This window comes from Microcaecilia unicolor, chromosome 1, assembly GCF_901765095.1.
Source record: "Microcaecilia unicolor chromosome 1, aMicUni1.1, whole genome shotgun sequence".
NCBI classification, from domain to species: Eukaryota; Metazoa; Chordata; class Amphibia; order Gymnophiona; family Siphonopidae; genus Microcaecilia; species Microcaecilia unicolor.
Window position 1 is genome coordinate 576,375,544 of NC_044031.1, and position 14,980 is coordinate 576,390,523.

At 41.5% G+C, this 14,980-nt stretch overlaps 1 protein-coding gene across 1 annotated transcript in view; it reads right to left on the minus strand.

Annotated features, from left to right (window-relative positions):
* SNTB1 (syntrophin beta 1) overlaps positions 1–14,980 on the minus strand; it is a 331,812-nt gene that overhangs the window by 86,853 nt on the left and 229,979 nt on the right. The gene's annotated exons all lie outside the window — the stretch shown is intronic.

Consider the following 14,980-nt stretch of genomic DNA (forward strand, 5'->3'; position numbering starts at 1 on the left):
CAAAAGAATCGGTTGGACCGCTAGATGATCGAGGGGTAAAAGGGGCGATCAGGGAAGACAAAACCGTAGTGGAGAGATTAAATGAATTCTTTGCTTTGGTCTTCACCAAAGAAGATTTGGGAGTGATACTTGTGCCAGAAATGGTATTTGAAGCTGACACGTCAGAGAAGCTGAACGAAATCTCTATAAACCTAGAGGATGCAATAGGGCAATTTGACAAACTGAAGAGTAGCAAATCTCCTGGACCGGATGGTATTCATCCCAGAGTACTGATGTGTGGCAGCCGTGTTAGTCCACTTTTAAAGGTAATCAATAGAAATAAAACAAAATAAAACATGGAAAAGAAAATAAGATGATACCTTTTTTATTGGACATAATACATTTCTTGATTAGCTTTCAAAGGTTGCCCTTCTTCGTCAGATCGGAAATAAGCAAAAGTTGGTAGATGACAGTATATATGAGTGAAACATCAAAGCATTTCAGTGACAGTCTATATGCATGGACAAACAAAGATGTCACGCCTGTGGGACAGCACTTTACAAAACCAGAACAGTGTACCAGTGATTTCATGGTAAGGATCCTGAAAGGGAACTTTAAAACAATACAGGAATGTAAGACCTTTGAAGTCAAAATGATTAAATATTTTGACACCCACCAGACAGGACTTAACAAAGATCTAGGTTTTCTAGCCCATTACAAAGCATAAAATTGTGTTGCCTTGTAAACTGTATTGCTCCTGTCTCTCTGACTCTCACCTATCCACCCCCATCCTGTTAGACTGTCACTGAAATGCTTTGATGTTTCATTCATCCCCTGTCTCCATGCATATAGACTGTCACTGAAATGCTTTGATGTTTCGCTCCTATATACTGTCAACTACCAACTTTTGTTTATTTCCGATCTGATGAAGAAGGGCAACCTTCGAAAGCTAATCAAGAAATGTATTATGTTATGTCCAATAAAAAGGTATCATCTTATTTTCTTTTCCATATTTTATTTTGTTTTATTTCTATTGATTACCAGAGTACTGATATAATTGAAAAATGAGCAGGAGGAACTATTGTTAGTAATATGTAAATTATCTTTAAAATTGAGCATGGTACCAGAAGATTGGAGGGTAGCCCATGTAACGCCGATATTTAAGAAAGGTTCCAGAGGGGATCTGGGAAATTATAGACCAGTGAGCTGGCAAAATGGTAAGACTATTATAAAGAACAAAATTACAGAGCAAATTCAAACGCATGGATTATTGAGACAAAGCCAGCATGGATTTAGTGAAGGGAAATCTTGCCTCACCAATCTATTACATTTCTTTGAAGGGGTGAACAAACACATGGATAAAGGCGAGCTGGTTGATATTGTGTATCTTGATTTTCAAAAGGCGTTTGACAAAGTACCTCATGAAAGACTCCAGAGGAAATTGGAGAGTCATGGGATAGGAGGTATTGTCCTATTGTGGATTAAAAACTGGTTAAAGGATAGAAAACAGAGAGTAGGGTTAAGTGGTCAGTATTTTCAATGGAGAAGGGTAGACCCTCAGGGGTCTGTGCTGGGACCACTGCTTTTTAACATATTTATAAATGATTTAGAAATGGGAGTAACTAGTGAGGTAATTAAATTTGCTGATGACACAAGTTATCAAACTTGTTAAATCGTGAGAGGATTGTGAAAAATTACAAGAAGACTTTACGAGACTGGGCGTCTAAATGGCAGATGACGTTTAATGTGAGCAAGTGCAAAGTGATGCATGTGGGAAAGAGGAATCCGAACTATAGCTAAGTAATGCAAGGTTCCAAGATAGAGTCATCGACCAAGAAAGGGATCTCGGTGTCATTGTTGATGATACATTGAAATGCTCTGCTCAGTGTGCTGCAGTGGCTAAGAAAACAAATAGAACATTAGTTATTATTAGGAAAGGAATGGAAAACAAAAGAGAGGACGTTATAATGCCCTTGTATTGGTCCATGGTGCGACTGCACTTCGAATATTATGTTCAGTTCTGGTTGCCGCATCTCATTAAAAATATAGTGGAATTAGAAAAGGTACAGAGAATGGCGACGAAAATGATAACTGTGATGGGACGACTTCCCTATGAGGAAAGGTTGAAGCGTCTAGGGCTCTTTAGCTTGGAGAAGAGGAGGCTGAGGGGAGATATGATAGATGTCTATAAAATAATGAGTGGAGTGGAACAGGTAGACATGAATCTTTTGTTTACTCTTTCCAAAAATACTAGGACTAGGGGGCATGCGATGAAGCTACAAAGTAGTAAATTTAATATGAATCTGAGAAAATTGTTCTTCACTCAATGTACAGTGGTGGAAATAAGTATTTGATCCCTTGCTGATTTTGTAAGTTTGCCCACTGACAAAGACATGAGCAGCCCATAATTGAAGGGTAGGTTATTGGTAACAGTGAGAGATAGCACATCACAAATTAAATCCGGAAAATCACATTGTGGAAAGTATATGAATTTATTTGCATTCTGCAGAGGGAAATAAGTATTTAATCCCTCTGGCAAACAAGACCTAATACTTGGTGGCAAAACCCTTGTTGGCAAGCACAGCGGTCAGACGTCTTCTGTAGTTGATGATGAGGTTTGCACACATGTCAGGAGGAATTTTGGTCCACTCCTCTTTGCAGATCATCTCTAAATCATTAAGAGTTCTGGGCTGTCGCTTGGCAACTCGCAGCTTCAGCTCCCTCCATAAGTTTTCAATGGGATTAAGGTCTGGTGACTGGCTAGGCCACTCCATGACCCTAATGTGCTTCTTCCTGAGCCACTCCTTTGTTGCCTTGGCTGTATGTTTTGGGTCATTGTCGTGCTGGAAGACCCAGCCACGACCCATTTTTAAGGCCCTGGCGGAGGGAAGGAGGTTGTCACTCAGAATTGTACGGTACATGGCCCCATCCATTCTCCCATTGATGCGGTGAAGTAGTCCTGTGCCCTTAGCAGAGAAACACCCCCAAAACATAACATTTCCACCTCCATGCTTGACAGTGGGGATGGTGTTCTTTGGGTCATAGGCAGCATTTCTCTTCCTCCAAACACGGCGAGTTGAGTTCATGCCAAAGAGCTCAATTTTTGTCTCATCTGACCACAGCACCTTCTCCCAATCACTCTCGGCATCATCCAGGTGTTCACTGGCAAACTTCAGACGGGCCGTCACATGTGCCTTCCGGAGCAGGGGGACCTTGCGGGCACTGCAGGATTGCAATCCATTATGTCGTAATGTGTTACCAATGGTTTTCGTGGTGACAGTGGTCCCAGCTGCCTTGAGATCATTGACAAGTTCCCCCCTTGTAGTTGTAGGCTGATTTCTAACCTTCCTCATGATCAAGGATACCCCACGAGGTGAGATTTTGCGTGGAGCCCCAGATCTTTGTCGATTGACAGTCATTTTGTACTTCTTCCATTTTCTTACTATGGCACCAACAGTTGTCTCCTTCTCGCCCAGCGTCTTACTGATGGTTTTGTAGCCCATTCCAGCCTTGTGCAGGTGTATGATCTTGTCCCTGACATCCTTAGACAGCTCCTTGCTCTTGGCCATTTTGTAGAGGTTAGAGTCTGACTGATTCACTGAGTCTGTGGACAGGTGTCTTTCATACAGGTGACCATTGCCGACAGCTGTCTGTCATGCAGGTAACGAGTTGATTTGGAGCATCTACCTGGTCTGTAGGGGCCAGATCTCTTACTGGTTGGTGGGGGATCAAATACTTATTTCCCTCTGCAGAATGCAAATAAATTCATATACTTTCCACAATGTGATTTTCCGGATTTAATTTGTGATGTGCTATCTCTCACTGTTACCAATAACCTACCCTTCAATTATGGGCTGCTCATGTCTTTGTCAGTGGGCAAACTTACAAAATCAGCAAGGGATCAAATACTTATTTCCACCACTGTATAATTAAACTCTGGAATTTGTTGCCAGAGAATGTGGTAAAGTCGGTTAGCTTAGTGGGGTTTAAAAAGGGTCTGGACGGCTTCCATTATTAAATTGATATGGGAAAATCCACTGCTTATTTCTGGGATAAGCATCATAAAATGCATTGAGCTTTTCTGAGAGCTTGCCAGGTATTTGTGACCTGGATTGGCCACTGTTGGAAACAGGATACTGGGCTTGATGGACCTTTGGTCTCTCCCAGTGTGGCAATACTTATGTACTTATGTAATGTAAAATTTTGTAGAGCCTTGCGGAATTGGCGTTCTTTAATTATGTTTGGAGAAATAAGTCATCCTTTTGAAACCTTCTACCCTAATTTAAGGCTGTTTTATTTTCATAGTAGAGCAAGGTAAATAAACCTAAACAAATACAGGCATCACTAAAGGGCAGTTACACAATCATTCAAGAGTGGTTTTATAATTCTGATGTAGCATAGTCCAAAAACTGATCAACTTTTTACCCTGTTCCTATCCTTTATGTGAGTTAATGTATTCTAGTGAAAAACCCTCCAAGCACTCTAAAATGAAAACAAACATGAAATAAAAGTGCATTACTTCCGTGTTTCCAGAACAGTATGAAGAAAGGATGGTGGGAAGCTTTATCCACCACACCAATTATTCTTTGTTTCAAGGATGACAGTCTCTCAAGGTTTGACGTGCTGCCTTGGTTGAACAAGTCGTTGCAAAGCTATGTTTATCTGCTTTTCAGTGATAAACATTTTTTTTTAAATTCCTCAGTGAATAGAAATATTTTGGGCAATACCACAGCTGTGTTTATTCTCACACTCCACCGCAGTTATGTAAATAGTGCATATGGAGCTGTTTCAGCTACAGCTCATGCCAGCCCAGAGGAATTACTTCTCTTCTCTAGTTTGTTGCCAAGCTGTGGAGTTGCTCTCCAGCTTGGCACGGTGTATGAATGATATCACGGTTTCTCAGAGATCTTTTGTCAAACTTTATTATGAAAAAAAGCCATAGTGTTTTTTTACTATTATTATTTTCAAAGACCTCTAACAAACCTTTTCCCTTGTTATTTTTATAGCTTATTAAACATGGGTTTAATATAAAAGTCTAAACCCTCTACTATTGTAACCTGGCAACAGTGAAACTGATGTCACTACCATCTTGATAAGGAATTAATTATCAATTAAAAAAAGAGTTGAAATTCAAGCCAAAAATCTAATAATATGTATTAATCCTTCTTTTTAACAAAAGGATTGACAAGGCTTCCTGACCACCAGCAATTGCTTTTTTAGAGGATTACTATATACTTTACAAGGAAGGTTTAAAAGATTATTTCTTCAAGTATTCCATTATTTTCTTGAAAAATATCTACTTTCTCTTGACCAGTCTGGTGAAAATTCATTACAAGAGAAGTGGCATTATTTAAATGTATCTGAGATTTATTAGCCATCTTCCAGCCACTTTTTGATTGCTTACCTATAGATGCTCTCCATACCTGAATTTTTAGGGAGCCGATATTCAATGTGGTTTAAGCACGCAGAAGGGGCTCCTACCCACTTAAACCATGCTACACAGGCTGTCCCCAGATTTCCAGTGACATTTAACTGCACAGTGCCACTGAAAAGCTGGTGTAACTTCTACAGCACTGACCGAGTAATACCAGGGTCGTAGAGGGGTGAAGATGTTGACGATATTCAGTGCTACTACCCGCGGACATAACTGGACAGATAACACTGGTTTTTTTTTTTCAAATACCTTTATTGTCAAAAACTGAAAATACGAGAGCTCATAACACCATGGAGCGTGAACTAAAAAACAACATACCCCTCAGCTTCCCCACCCAACACATTTTGGGTAGGGCAGCATCGAAAGTGACAACCCAAAGAACCCGTTCCCTCCCACCCCACAGAGCAAAACCCACAGTACATAATGTAATTCTAACACAGGCTACACATTATGCAAGAAACAGTAATCATTCAACTTCTTTTTATGTGGTCCTATCTTTGACTGGTTAGGTATGTGGGTGCTGGCACTGAGTCACATGGCCCCCGCACAACTTCTGGATCTGCCACAGACCTGGATATTCAATGTCGTGCCCAGATATGGACCAGAATTGAATATCCAGGTCTAATTGAGCCCGTGGCTTTCAGCAGCTTCATAATTGCTGACTGCCTTGGGCTAAATATTGCCCAGTTAGGTAGCTGTGTGCCCACAATAACATCATAATTGTCATTTCACCTGAAATTAACAGGATTCAAAATGAACAAAAATCAAAACTAAGGGCCTGATGCACTACAATCATTTCTCCATTTTGCTAGCGGTTTTATAACTGCCCCCATTAGTGAAAAATAGGTGTATACTTCTGCTTTGAAAAATAAGACAGGACAACTATGCACTTAAGGACTCAATTTCTCTGGGTTACAATATATGATGTTTGCAGATATGTGCTACTCTATCCTAAGCAGTATCCACGAACAGTGGGTAAGTTATGTCCATACTGACTGGAGGAGACTAATTCTTTATTAATATTAGATGCCAAGAACACACCTATTAGTACCCTATTCTATAAAGAAAGGTAGGTGCCTCTGCTTTTTTTACAGAATGCCAGCATAGTAGATAAAATATTTTTTATTTTTTCATTTGTACCCCGTGCTTTTCCACTCATGGCAGGCTCAGTGCGGCTTCCTAAAATCAGACTGCTACTAAGGGCTGGAGGAGATATGTGGAGGGGGAGAGAGACTGGAAAGAGAAGTAGCGACGTCAGACTCAGAGAACAGAACTCTGTTCTCTGAGTCTGACTGCAGGACGTCAGCAATGCATGCAACAAGAGCAGGAGCAGGACGGAGAGGACGTCGGCTGGTGGGGAGTGGGGTCCCCCGCCAGCAAAAGTGAAGGTAGGCGGCGGTGGGGGAGGGTTCGCGGCGGGAGGGGGTTGGAAAAGACGTGGGGGGGCGGCGCTGGGGGGAGGGCTAAAATGTGCCCCCTCTCCTTGGGCTTTGGACCCCCCTCCCACAGAAGTCTGGCTACGCCCCTGACGCTTAGCGTGCAAAGTTGCACACTATAGAATACTGTTACTTGCACATATATCTTAATTGTTAAATTAGCTGCTAATTGGCTATAATTGGTGTTAATTGGCACTAATTTGCAATTACACACTTAACTGCCTGCAGTCAATATTCTACAAATTGAGGGCACAAAACCCATAGGTCACAAATGCAAAGGAGTGTGGACCTAGAAAGGGCATGGCTGGCCAGGGTAGCAGATTATAGAACACTATTCACTTCTACGTGCAGGTTCTAGAATGCTATCAATTATGTGCCTAACTGACAGCAGTTAGGTGCGAGCATTTACACTAGCCATTGAGCTACTGTAGGTGCTCAAACCTAAAGTTAGGTGCGTAACTGAGAACTTACACTAATATTCTATAATGGTAATATAAAGATATAGAATTTGCATTTAGTGAGTATTATCCCGGTGCCTAACTATAGGACACCTATAGAGAATTACCCTCCCCCTTTGTTCTTTTACCCACATATTGGATAAACAATTTTGCAAAAGGCCACTTCTGTTGAAATGACTCTGGAAATCTATCCTCCCCTTTTCAGCTCCATTTTCTTTTAATTGCAAATGTGTAAGACATGTTATGACACTGAAATTGAAAATGTTATTATGCAAGCTTTTACTTCCCCTTCTCTCCCTCTACCTCCTCCCCTGATGTAAGCCAATCTGCTCCTTGCCTAGAGTTACCCTCTGTGTCTGTAAGGTTATCAAGAAACACATTTGTCCTTAGTTTCTACACGTTCCGGCCTTTTTAATTACAGGTCAAGCACATTGCCTTTTCCTTCTGACCCTTCTTCCCAACCTCCAACCCCCCCTCATGATTGCATACCAAGGAACAGTGCAATATTTTTGCAATGATAAAACAGGAGGCAGAGATTTCTGTCATCTAGACTGCAAACTGGGTTTCTCCAGTTATTTGTTGGGAAACCCCCAGTCTGTTGCAGACTTGCAGTGAGTCAGTTCTTGTTTGATCTGTTTGGATTTGTGTGGTAGCAGTCTTTTGTTTTAGTGGATTATTACAAGTGATCCTTTGCCAAAGATAAAACGTGGTCTCCTTAAGGGGCCCTTTTACTAAGTTGAGGCAAAAAGGGAACTTCACTACTGGCAGGGGCAATTTTTGCTGTGTGCTGAGGCCTATTTTACCATAGCGGGTACAAAGGCCGAAAAAAGACATGGCCACGCAGTAAGATTGCTCTTATCACAGGGCCATGGGAGGGGGAGGGGGAGCACTTACCACCACCCATTAAGGTGCGGTAAGGGCTCATGGTTAACCCTCAGTAACTGGGTAGCTTGTGGCACTGCCCAATTACTACAGAAATATATATTTTTTAATATTTCCATTAGCGCTGTAAATGCTGCATGCTGGAGGTGGAATGACCACCAGTGCCTGCATTGGGCCAGCAGTAGCTCCAGATAGGCATACGGTAAGCCCACAGTGGGCTTACTGTCTTTTAGTAAAAAGGCCCCTTAATGACCAGAAAGTAAATGAAAATACATATGCCCCTTTTTGGGTGGTTATGATGAGGAGTAGGCATTTCATCAGCCTTACAACAAATATAAGTGTTTCTGTTTTCACGCAAAGCTTGCATTGAGGATCCTACTTTGTTCAGGTCTGCCTGTAGTCAAAGGTAGGAGATAAGGGTACACTGTTTATTTGAAGGTATCGTCTTTTTCATATTGGATTACAGCATTAAAATGCAAATAAAAGAAAGCTATGATTCAACTTCTTTTATATGCAAAGTGCTTGGGCTATGGTAGCGTTGCATTTCTGGGCCTTACAGGTTTTGCAGAATGTGGCTAAGATGTTCCTGGGAGGGACTATTATTACTACTGCTACTAATCATTTCTATAGTGCTACTAGATAGATGTATGCAGCTCTGTACATTGAACACATAAGAGACAGCCCATGCCTGACAGAGATTACAACCTAATCAGGGCAGACAAACAGGAGAATAAGAGATAAGGGAATTACTTAAGGCGGGAATGATAAAATAGACATGGGTACTGAACAAGTGAATAGGAGTTAGGAGTTAAAAGCAGCCTCAAAAAGGTGGGCTTTTAGCCTAGATTTGAAGATAGCCAGAGCTGGACAAAGGTAGATCAGGCTACACCTTATCTGATTTTGCTACATTGGCTTCCTGTTTATTTAAACTTATATTCATTTTTTTAAAAATCTTGTAGGGAATGGTCCCTGTTTATTTAAGCTATTTTGTAACTTTTCATTTGCCAAGAAGACAGCTATATTCCTCAGAAGAAACTCAGCTGGAATTAGCAGTTGAGAAGAACTGTAGGCTGTGAGATACAAGACAAAGAACAATTTCAGGACACAGCCCAATGTTCTGGAATGCAGGCCATCTGAGGTGCGCCATCTGTCTTCTTATAAGGAGTTTGGAAAAGCTCCACAGACTTTCTAGTCGATATTCAGGCATCGGTGATCAGCAGTTTGTTTAGGGGCTCTTTTACTAAGCCGCATAAGCGTCTATGCGCACCCAACATGTGCCGAAATGGAATTACTGCTCGACTACCTCGTGGCTCTTGTGGTAACGGGCACGTGCCAAGTGGCATTTGGCATGTGTAGGTCATTACCGCCTGGTTACCGCGTGAGTCTTTACCGCTAGGTCAATGGCTGGCGGTAAGGTCTCAGACCCAAAATGGATGGGCGGCAATTTTCATTTTGCCGCACGTCCATTTTCTGCAAAATTCTTTTTAAAAGGCCTTTTTTACAGGTGTGCTAAAAAATGGATCAGCAGACACTCAAAACCTGCGCCTATACTACCGCAAGCCATTTTTCAGCGTGCCACTGTGGGCAGAATTAGACCCAGATATGTTTTTCGCAAAATGTTTAAAATTGTATTTAGATGCCATATTGAAAATGCCCCTTACTGTATGCTAATGTGAACATTATCACACAACCTGACAAAAAAATAAATGGAAAAATTCCTAAAATACTGTTGCATTAGAAATGAACTTAGTGGTTGGAAAAGTCCTGTGTTAAGATTCACTAAGCCCATTTTCCTAAAGGGGTTTCGTAAAGGGGCCCCCATTAATAACTATCCCTTCAGAGATGGACGCAAACTAAAGCTGTTTTTCTGTGAAACTGGATTATTCATTTTGGATCCAGATTTTCTGTCTAGCTTCATCTCTAATATCAGTGCAAATATTGTGCTATCTGTTGTCCATCAAACTGATGACATAGACGCCTCTAATGGTGTGGTCAACTGAAGGGTCGGAAGGTATATTCATTTTACCCTATATTCCCTGAAGCATTGGTTTTCTTTCTGACTTTCCTAGTTTAGAATAATTTCAGTCAGCACATTCAAAGCATGAGGGGAAATAAACAGTTGAGCCGACATCTGTTGCAGAAAGTGCTTATGAAATAAAATGGCAAGTAACATTTGCAGGGGGTAAAGCTAGCTGCTGGCTAGTATGCTGAGCAAAATAAGGTAGTCAGATGAGGTCCTGCCCGTCATTTACCAGTTGCTATAAGTTTCAGAAGTAAACATTACTAAAGATGGAAGGGGCAGCTTGCTCGCACATTTGAGGTCTTCACCCAGGGAGTTGAGATTGTTTTCCAATGTGACATAAAACAGGCTGTGACTGAATACTAACCAAAGTGTCTTCCAGCTCTGCTCAGACTCAGCGTATTGCTTCCTTAGTACTCTATCTCCGTCATATTAAACCAGATCAAGCTATTTCACAATTGCCAAATAAATCATAAAACACCAAGCAATTGAGCGTGCTCTGTAGAGGGTTAGGCTGGAAGCTCCAGGCCAGTTTCATGTATTTATTGCTTATATACTACTCTACCAGTAACAAAGCCATGCAGTGCAGTGCATAATATTAGGAAAACATAAACATTCCATAGAAGCAACATTATATGATAAAATGCATAAATCCCCACACTATCGCCAAACCAAACACCCACAGCCTCAAAGCCCAGACATTGACCACCAAATCCTGGAATCCCATAGTCCCAGTTTTAATCTGTTCTTCTGAAATATATATCATTGGTTTCCAGTTGAATATTTATGTGCTTGGACTTCCAGAGCTTTGGACCTACCACTGAGAATGCTTGGGATCTATAATTCATTTTCCACATGATCTGTTTCACCCAGGGTGGCCCAAGAGTATCAGACACCCTAGGTGAACTTTCAGCCACATGCCCTCCCCCCCCCCCCCCCCAGGAATGGCTCAAACCCCTATCATCATTAGTTTAGCATCTCCTCTTTCCCTCCCTGAACACCCAGGTGGCCAGCATCTTCCCTTCCCCTCTGTATCCCCTCTCTCCAAGGTGGCCAACATCTTTGCTTCCCCTCAACCCTCCCCCACCCCAGTTGGCCAGAATCTCTAAGTATATAAGTATTGCCTTACTGGGACAGACCAAAGGTCCATCAAGCCCACAAGTACCTGGAAAGATCCCAAAAAACTACTACTACTACTATAAATCATTTCTATAGCACTACCAGTCGTACGCAGTGCTTCAATATTATGCTGCTTATCCTAGAAATAAGCAGTAGATTTTCCTCAAGTCCATTTTAATAATGGTCTATGGACTTTTCCTTTAGGAAGCCATCCAAACCTTTTTTTAAACCCCGCTAAGCTAATTGCTTTACTACATTCTCTGGCAATGAATTCCAGAGTTTAATTACACGTTGAGTGAAGAAACGTTTTCTCCAATTCATTTTAAATTTACTACTTTGTAGCTTCATTGCGTGCCCTCTAGTCCTTGTATTTATGGAAAGAGTAATCGATTCAAGTCTACCCATTCCACATGGGTGTAGTTTGGGAGGCGAGATGGGCAGTGCCCCCCCAAACAAGCTGCTGCTCCATTCTCCAATCCCCTGAGCCTCCGGCAGCCTTAACGAGAAAGCAGTACCCACGCTGCTTTAGACCTGCCCCGGAAGCCTTTTTTTTGTCCTTCAACTTTCTGTTCCCATGTAGGCGGGAAGCTGTAGGAGGGCTTCTGGGGCAGGAATAAAGCAGCGTGGATGCTGCTTTCTCGCTGAGGCTGCCGGCAGCTCAGGGGATTGGAAGACTGGGGGGGGGGGGGGTACCGGGTGCTACTGGAAGACGATGGTGGTGGCGGGATCGAAGGAGATCAAGAGAGACAGAAGTGAGTCCAGGTAGGGAAGGGTAAAAAAAAGAGACCAATGGGGGTAAGAGAGAGAGAGAGAAGGCGCAGAAGATGAATAGGTCTAGGGGGTGTGGGGCAGAGACAGGGAGCAGACGATGGATGAGACTCGGGGTGTGGCTGGCTAGGTGGGAGGGAGAAGGAGCAGAATATGGATGCGACTAGGGGTGTGAGGGGAAGGGGAACAGAGAAGAAGATGAGTGGGACTTGATGGAGGAGGGAGAGGAGCAGAGGATGGATGAGACTAGAGGGTCTGGGTGGGGGAAGGGAAAAGGAACTGAAGATGGATGCATTTAGGGGTGTGGGGGGAAGGGGTACAGAGCAGAAGATGAGTGGGACTTGGTGATTGAATGGGAAAGGAAGACAACAAGAGGAGAGAGAAGAAGTGGAAAAGCCAACCTGGAAAAGAATTTAGAAGACTGACACATGGAAAGTGGAAGAGAGGTGGACCAGCCCAATGAGAAAAACCAAGTGCTCAGACAACAAAGGTAGAAAATTTAAAAAATATTTTTATTTAATATTTTTTAAAGATTGAGATATGCCTGCTTTGTGAAATGTACATTTATTTATTTAGTTAGTTTTGTATTTTGCAGAGTGCAGGAGAAAAAAACCCATTTGTTTCTCACTTACTAGTATTGCCCTGCTTGTAGACTCTGACTTTCTTGGGTGGAGGGGAGGGGGTCTCCAGTTTTTGTCTGAATATTTTTTGTGGTCATCTATCTATCTATCTATCTATCTATCTATCTATCTATCTATCTATCTATCTATCTATCTATCTATACTGGCTTCATATTCAGTGTTCTAGGCTTGTGTGTGTGTTTTAAATAACTATAATGAATATGTGTAAGATGTATGTATGCAGATGAATATGCTAATGTACCACATCTCCACCCTTTGCCCCCCCAAATGAAACTGTCAAACTATGCAGGAAACAAAACACATCTTGGAATCCCTATAGATTGAAATTCCATGTGTAAAGGGGAAAAGGATAGTGATAGGAGTGTACTATCGCCCACCTGGCCAGTAAGAACTGACAGATGTAGAAATGTTGTCAGAAATTAGGGAGGCTAACAAACTGGGCAACACAATAATTCTGTATACAGAACTTGTCTAATTTTATTGGTAACAATGTATATTTTCCAGTACTGCCCTGTTAATGCACACTTCTTTCTGAGAGAGTAATTAATTTGTTCTGTGCCCAAAACACAGCCGCTAGGCTTATATTTGGAAAAACGCGTTTTAACAGTGCCAAACCACTCCGAGAAAAACTGCACTGGCTTCCAATTAAGGAACGTATCGCTTTCAAAATCTGCACGACAGTTCATAAAATTATTTACGGCGAGGCACCGGGATACATGACAGACCTCATCGACCTGCCAATTAGAAACACCATAAAATCAGCACGATCATACCTAAACCTTCACTACCCAAGCAACAAAGGACTCAAATACAAATCCACTAATGTATCCAGCTTTTCCTACTTAAGTGCACAACTATGGAACACACTACCAAAAGTAGTAAAAACTACACTCGACCACCTAAATTTCTGGAAAGCACTAAAAACAGATCTGTTCAGAAAAGCATACCCCACCCACCCAACATAAAAAACCTGGATACCTGCGACATAACGAAACCAAAGACCATAATGGACATATTCTAGCTCTTCCTCTCCCTCTCTAAGTTCCCCCCAATTGTATTAACCATACATGTACCTCATTCTACCATAATATCACCTTGTAATTGTTCATACCTTGTATTTGCTCATACCGGAATCGGTTAACGCCGTTTATGGTACTATGGAAGCCACATTGAGCCTGCAAAAAGGTGGGAATGTGGGATACAAATGTAATAAATAAATAAATAAAAAATACAATTCCTAGTATCTCTATTATATACAGAGAAACAGAGAAAATGATATCTTATGGCCTATCCAGTTTGCCCATCCTTGCTAACTGCTCAGTTCTACAATCCCTTCCTCTTCCTCCAAGATTCTTTGTGTTTGTCTGATGCTTTTCCTACCACCATTGCAGGAGCTGTTCCATACATCCACTACCCTTTCTGTAAAGAAATATTTCCTTAGAATAGTCCTGAGTCTTCCCAGATTCACCATAACCCTTAGACCTTCACAACACAGCCTTTTTATTGACAGGGGCCTCCATTTAGGGTATCAGTGCAAACTGAAATGGTTGGGTTACTAGTCCAATGGAACCAGATGGAGACCACCATAGGTCATGGAGGGAGTGATGTTTTGTCCCTAGTTCTGGACTTTTACAAAAAAAAGGCTGACTATGCAAATCAACTGACTCGTAAACTCAACCTTAAACTTTAAAAAAGGGTGTTAATTTTATGTGTCATCTCAGTGGTAGAGGTCTGACTTTGCAAAAGCATTCCAAATTATTTAAAATATGTAAATTATGGATTTTATTCACCTTCATTTTCTGGCCTTTTCAGAGTGTTCCTCATCTCTGGTTACGCTACATTATACTGTAACTACATTCTACAATGGAAATAGTCTGCCTGTCGGATCACAAATGGCAGCATTAATTCCAGACCTCCAAACAACCTATTGGGAAGACAGGACTATCTTTAATTGAACTTAGATATATATGTTTTACTGATCTGCAAGTGAAAGTGTTTCAATTGATAATGATCACCGACATTTACCATACCTTTGAGGGTTTATTCCAATTTTTGCTGCATGCTTCAAGAAGGGACTGACTGGAAAGTAACACACACAATCATATATTTGTAAATTATTTCAAGTAGAATAAATGAATACACACATAGGACCTCACAGTTATATACAGTGGGGGAAATAAGTATTTGATCCCTTGCTGATTTTGTAAGTTTGCCCACTGACAAAGACATGAGCAGCCCATAAT